Here is a 7,813-nt window from a genome sequence, read left to right as displayed (position 1 = left end):
CAATAATTTATACAGATAAGTATGTAAATAATTGAAATTAAGATATATTTTTTTTTATAGTGTTTAATGTATTTTGCTAGTTATCGACTGTCGACGTTATACAATCGATATACGTTGGCCAACAATTTAATTTTAAAGAAAACCTTAAAATAGAATTATAAAATATGAACGTACTTGTATATTATATTAGAATTAAAAACTAAAGAAGTAGGTATGCATATGAAAAAAAAACATTAATGATTAAGTAAGAATTTTTATTTTATTTGGAACTAAAAAAGGAACTCGTTCATTTTCCAAAGGAACGACAAAGGAACGAATTCTTTTTTTTTTACGGAACAAGGAACGGAACGAATTCCTTTTTTTTTAAAAAGAACGAGGAACGGAACGAGTTCCTTTTTTTAAGGAACTTGTCAAACACTGGGGGTGTCGACATACATCCCTTTACCACTTCCCGTGTGCCACTAAAAGAGTAACGACAAGGTTTTGATGCTTCATTATCATCGCCATTATTATTATTACATTTTTTTATAGGTACATATTTATTTATCCTAGTTTAGGTATGCACTCGCACATATTTACGAGTTAATGCAATTTGTTCTGTAAAAAGCTAGAGTTAGGAAAATGTTTACCTAAATAACTATTCGAAAATAAATATGCATTTTAATAAAATATTATTCGAAAAAATATTGGTCTTTTACTAGAATAACTAATTTTATTTTAAAATTATTTGAATAATTTTTTATTAGATATTAATATTGTGTTTAAAAATTATGCAAATAATATTGTAATTAAATGATTGTTTCAATAAAAATGTATTTGAATAATGCCCTACTCTGTGGCTGTATAAAAAAATATATTTATCATGCATATTAATCAATAATATTATAAGATATTAGATATTAAAGTATTATTTTTGTGCAGTATACGGTGGATGCAATTAAGCAGTATATCCAGTAAATAGCGACTTGATTTTTTAGAATGGATTGCATATACCTAACCGACAAGACTTTTCGCAGCGTTCGTAATTATTGGTATTATGAATTTAAAACAGTACCTAAAGGTATTTAAAAAGTATAAGATTATATAATATAGTAAATAGCATTTTTAACTTAAACTTGCGGTTATTTTAATTTTCTATTTAATATGCGATTGACATCAAATGGTTTACCTATTATATGGAAAACTTACTACCTACATAATAAATGGTTATTGATTATTTTATTCGTGTAGGTACATATCCATAAAAAAGTTATAGTTTTATATATTTTATTTTTAAATATTTTAAATTATAGAAATTAAATTTCAATATGGCAAATATAGTCACATTTGGTCGTAGGATTGTAACAGTGTAGGTATTACTCGAAGCCCCGTGAGAGTTTGGTGAGTTAAGCGAGCTCTATTAAAGCCCTTAGTAGAGAGGACGTATTGCATTTTTTTCCTGAATATTTTTAAAAGTATCAGACTGCAGGCCGCAGGGACATTTATACTTTTGTCCCTGCAAATACAAATTAGTTCCAAATCGCTACCTACCAGAATCTCCCTCGAAATTGACAATCAGAACATTATTAATATATAATAATTTATTAATGAATAGTGTCTTCAGATGACACACGCCCTCACACACACACTTACAGTGTTCAAGACACATACATAATTTTAAAACCAATACTTGGATTGCTCCGCTCAGAATTTAAAATTGAATATGAATATCTTATTATAATAGTTATTTTATTTTTCATAGTTTTGTATTATTCTTGTTTTTATTTATATTAAACGTATTATTGTAGGCATTAGTTAATTTTACATAATATTATGTTACCAATATCTTATTTTGAACTTATTTCTACACCTTATAAGAATTTAAAATTAACCAATGCCTAACGCCAATTTATTATTGTTAATAGTATATTTTTGTATGAATAAAATCATCATAATTTTATAAAATATTTAGTTATACATGGCCAATAATTATGTTATATGCATATTTTAAATTATTAAATTATACTTTATCCAGTCTGTCCCACAAGGGAAGAGTTCTGCGCAATACAGGCGACATCGACGACAACATCTTGTACCTAGGGGCATCCACAGAAAGGGGCCAGTGGATGCCATTGCGCCCACTGGGATATTTTAATGAACAAAAAAATCAGTGTATAATAATGTAAATATGTGACTACCTATGTATGATATAAGATTAATTTAATTTTGCTCCCACTGAGCTGATTTTCTGCGCGCGCCTCTGTTCCTACTAGAATTTTCACGCACTTCCACGAACAAGAGGGCCATGTGACGTCTTATTCTTGCTAATTTGTAATCGGATCATATTATTTCTTGTACGCCTATCAACCCGGGAAAAATATCACAAATATTTTCAAATTGTTCATTACCTATAATATGGTATAAGGTATTATATAACACTGATATTAGTAATATAATGAACTAATAATCACCAAAATAATGATTGTAGTGATTGTACGTTTGCTATTTCTGGAACTTTAATATACGAATTATATGTTCTAACGTTAATTGAATATTTTCCACGAAAAAAAAAATTGTTACATTTAATACAATATTCGATAACTTTAAAACTTCTTTTTTCATTGGCCACTATGATACATATAGTACAGTGGTCGGCAATCTTTTTACCTACACGGGCCATAATTTGTTTCAGTTTTTTATGGAAGCTGCATACAAAATTAAAATATTAAAAAATATAATTTTAACATATAATACTAATATATTTACAGATAGCAACAAACATATTATGAGTTTAACATTGCGGTTGTCCTTATTAACTAATTTTTAATTAAGTACATTAGTAGAGAAAATTTAAAAGTTTAAAAATAATTATCAATTAATTCTTGAATACATTTTAGTATACAAATATTAAGTTACTATAGTGTGATTTTTGAGGTTGAATTTTTCCCGCCAATTCATTTATATCCGCTTTTATATTGGATGTTTATATCCTTAAAACAGCATTCAAGTGTTCATTGCTTAATCGTGAACAATATTTATTTTTTCGAAATTTAAGTATTGAGAATATCTGCTCACAAATATATGTGTTACCAAAAGCAGTAATCATTTTTTAGCAAAACTTTTGATGCCTTAAAAATCTATTTCAGAAAGACTTGAATAAAATATTTTTAGGTCATTACTTTCTTTAAAAGCATTTTTAAGAATATCGTTGTTTTGCAATTCTATGACTTCCATCTGTAAATTATATTTAACATCGTCAATGTCGACAGAAAAATAGGGTTTAAAACAATTTGATTTTATTCTCTTGTACGTAAAAATCAGAAAATCAGAAATTTAAACTTCACGTTGGAATGTTTCGAAACGAACTGCACTAAGGCCATTACCTGATACGTATTTGTCGTAATCGACGATATATACATTATATACGATTATATTATATGTTCTCGATCATAGCTTGTCTCGCATTGTTATACAATAGTCATGATCAAATATTATTTATATATTCTATAACAATTTAAGCTACAAAATGAAAATTTTAAACACCATGAATTATATTTGGAGGGCCGCAGCAAAAAGTTCCGAGGGCCGCATGCGGCGCGCGACCGCTGGTTACCGGTGCCTGATATAGTAGGTACTTACACGTATTATACAATAATTACGAAAATAACTTGTACATATTCAATGTTCTGTAATAAGAAATATTTTGTCTGGTTTATGATTATATGATTATATTATTTTATAGATTTTATATATTTTATTTTATACCAGTTTTATTTAGGGACGAATCGGAAAATTATGCCTATTATCCTTTCTCCATGAGTAATAAAATACAATTTGCTAGGTAGGTACTAGTATGAATTATAATAACGACTATAACTCTGAATAGCTAATTTATAATAAACTAGCTGAAGTAATCAAATATAAAACATCACTAAATAAAGGCGTATCTTGGTTTTAAAGTGCCTTAAGTTCACAGGTAAATCGACGCCGGTGTACCTTGCTTTGTGAAATAAATAGATCTGGTCACCTAGCTATATGAACAACCACAAGTTGTGGATTGAATTTATTTCTTGTTATATTTTTTAAAACGTGGTTCAAACTATTTTCTAAACTTTTCTAATATCTCTAAGAACGATCTCTGAGATTTTCATCAAAACCATTCTAGTCGTTTTTGAGTATATAGCTACAAACGTAGATACATTTGGTAATTGGTTTTAATATAATATAACTTCTTTAATCGATACTACATAAATACGAGGACTTGATGCATGCTTTTACCTCATCTGCTTATAACCAATGGCAACCAATAACTATTTATATACAAGAAAAAACCCTAATATCATACCCTAATAAAATCTGTATAAGAGTAGGACTGTCACCAATGGCAGCCATTTATAAACAAAAATTGTTTTCGATTTCCATCGTGAATCTCAAGATCCTTATGTGAGCAGTGGCCAGTGAGCACGTTTTTAATATGTGAATTTTAGAAAATTCTTTCTTAATTCACCCCTATATGGGTACTATGGAAATGTCAAGTGTCTAGCTATCATAGATTAGGCTCTATGTCTGATCAGTCAGTCTGCTATGAGTCAGGACAGGTCCGATTATATACTTTGATATACTATAATATAAATAATAATTTTATTTCTAGAAAACTAAAAACTAAGTGATACTAATAAGATTGAATTAAATGTGTCTTACATAATTATTAAATTCATGAGGACAAAGTGTAGGTACCATATTATAATTAACTGAATATGCCTATACATTTTGTATAATTTTTATATTTTACATTATAGGTACTATCAAATGTATTATATTATATAGAAATAAATATATTTTTTAATCATAATAATATATTATGATATTATGGTTGCCAAAATATTAAATTGCTTTGATCAGAAACGTATTTTATCGTATAGAATATTATTTAGCATTGAATTCAAATTAACATATCCATATTAGTATTACAGTGACTTACTCAATGACAAGGTATTTGCTCAACAGCAGAGCCGTTACATATACTTGATAGATTTTCTTAATATAACAAATCTTTTGATTCAAATAAACATCGCAAGACAGAACTTTATGAATAATGGAAAATAGTAAAAATTGAATTGGATATTATAATAAAAAATCTTATAATACTTGTACCTCTGGTAGGTATATTATTTTTAAAATTTCGAATAAAAAACAAATAACTATAATGATTTGAAAACTAATTAATCATAATAATTCAATGTAAAATAAATAAAATTACAAAACCACATAAAATATCGGTTTACTGCTATAAGAATTACGCTGTATAGTATAAAATATTATTATCTATACTGGACAAACAAATAATTATAGGGTCATCTTGAAAATCTGGTGAGACGAGGCACTAACCTTTTGTATACAAATGTAGGTAGTATAGAAGTAATGTAAGACAGAGGTAAGTACATCATTATTTTTGTTCACTCAATTGTAAATATAATAAAAAAAATGTTATTTTCTTGTATTTTTGGCTATGTTTTTTTAGGAACTGTCTAAATGGAGTATGTATAGTGTAAACTCTATACCTACTGTACTTGTAGCATACAGGGTGCCAATATTTATTTTATATTATACCGACATTATTAGCAAAAAAGTATCATTGTACCTATCAAGTTAGGTATTGATATGTATCTAATAAGTATTAATACTTTTCAGCCATATATTTGTGCTAGTACGTATTTAAAGTGTAAAAGTGTAAAAGTTGACCCCGCCCCCTCCGTGAGCACGCCCCTGAAACAAATTAATAATACCTCTAATAAATTTTAATTAAAAAAAAAAATTGTCAACTGTTGATTTTGCTTATTGATGAGTAACCAAAAGTCAAAAATAAAGTTATAAAAGTTTAGGTTATTAAAGCAGATTTTTTTTTTCATTAATAGTGGGTGACTGTTAGTAATAGTAGTATAGTATAGGTATATCCATATATATTATATATTATATATATAATATAAATTAGTACCTACCTATATTATGTATTTTAAACAAAACTACAAGATACTAATTATTTAATTTTTACATATTGTAGGTAGGTATATTATTTATACAGTATAATATAGAATATCGATATCAGATAATAAATATTTAAAGATAACATTATGTGGGATATTATAATATATTATATTATACGAGTCACAAGATGGTTTAGATGATTACTATTGTATTATTAATTTATTGTGATGTCAATGGTAGATGGGTTATATCATTTATTATAATCTATAGATAAAAACATGGAATAATTTTATATTGCATTGTTTTTTTTAAATGGACTTGATGGCATTTGAATTTTGACCTCTTATATATTTTATAATATTGCGTTTTTAATATTTTTATTCTATTATTAATGTTTTGATCAAAATTTAATCCTTAATTCAATCTTGTAAATATGATTCATCATTTTTAATAGACGTAATGTTAAGTTGATGTCCAATTAATTTAAAATAATAGTAAAATAATAATATTTATGTAAGTTAATCGAATTTAAATATTAAACCTTCAAATTGTTTGCAAACCATTTAGAACATTTTTTTAATATAATATGAAAAAAAAAAATAATATTTCTATACCTAACAACTTTTCGGTGTTGTGTCAAAATTAAAAATGAATAGATATAAAAAAATGATTTATTTTGAACTTAAAAATAGTGAAAATTAAATCATATAATCAATTGAATAAATAACAAATCCATTTGATGAATCTATATGTAGGTAGGTATATAATCGTATATATAGTAGATTCCTAGTGTATAACTAGTCAATGACGAGTGGTTATTTAGTAGGTAGATCACTCTAATGGATGTGTTAAATTTTAATTCAATGATAAATAAGTATAGGTACATACGAAAAACGATTCTGAGCGGAAACGGTGTGTCAGCCTCTATTTCTAAGGACATATTATAATTTATTTATATTACTATAAGTAATTAATTTTGTATTAGTAATAAACGGTATATTGAACTATTATTTGCAAAAGCATGGCAATAATTATTTTTTTAATAATATATAATTATATCATATATTATCGTTATTAACACTCAAGTCAATACTCAATAATAGCGTAGGTAGGTACCTTAGAGTTTAGAACTGGGTGTGAATAGGATCTTTGAATAATTTTATTGTATGCTAGCTGCGACACCCGGCATTTCCCATAGAGAAGATTTTTTTTTTTTATAAAAAAAGTTCATGTTCGAGCTACCAAATAGCTACCTATAGGGGTTGAAAAAATATGGCAAAACACCTTTGAAGTCTCAAGGAATCTATTGATGTATAAGTATAATATATAACTTTTATTGAAAACGGTCCAGTATAGTTTATGCGTCTGTGAACTTCGGATAAACCAACGCGGGTTAAAAATGAAGTGACCAAATTTAAAATTATAGATTTAAATTATTATATCCGATGAATAAATTATATTATATTCTGTAACACGTGCAGGGAACCATTTAAATAGGAAAAAACCAGTTTCTACTAACTTGCTTCTATTATACTATATTTTAATATCAATAAAATTGTTAATTTTATTAATATTTATAGAATAAAAAAGGTGGGTAAGTGGATGTCGCTCTGCTGTATAGTAGGTTACAGGTGGGTCACTGTATAATGGATAGTATTAAATTTGAATTCAATGATATAATATCACTGTATAAGAAAAACGATTCTGAGCGGAGACGGTTTGTCAGTCTAGATATTAGACATACCCATTATAGGTATACTTATCTATAGTATTAAAAAAAAATTTACCTATAATAGGTATCAAAATAAATTCCAAATTAATCATATCACAATATCCATTAGGTAACGTG

The sequence above is a fragment of the Acyrthosiphon pisum genome, chromosome A3 (genome assembly GCF_005508785.2).
Source record: "Acyrthosiphon pisum isolate AL4f chromosome A3, pea_aphid_22Mar2018_4r6ur, whole genome shotgun sequence".
Taxonomy (NCBI): Eukaryota; Metazoa; Arthropoda; class Insecta; order Hemiptera; family Aphididae; genus Acyrthosiphon; species Acyrthosiphon pisum.
Note: the sequence above shows the minus strand (reverse complement) of the source record.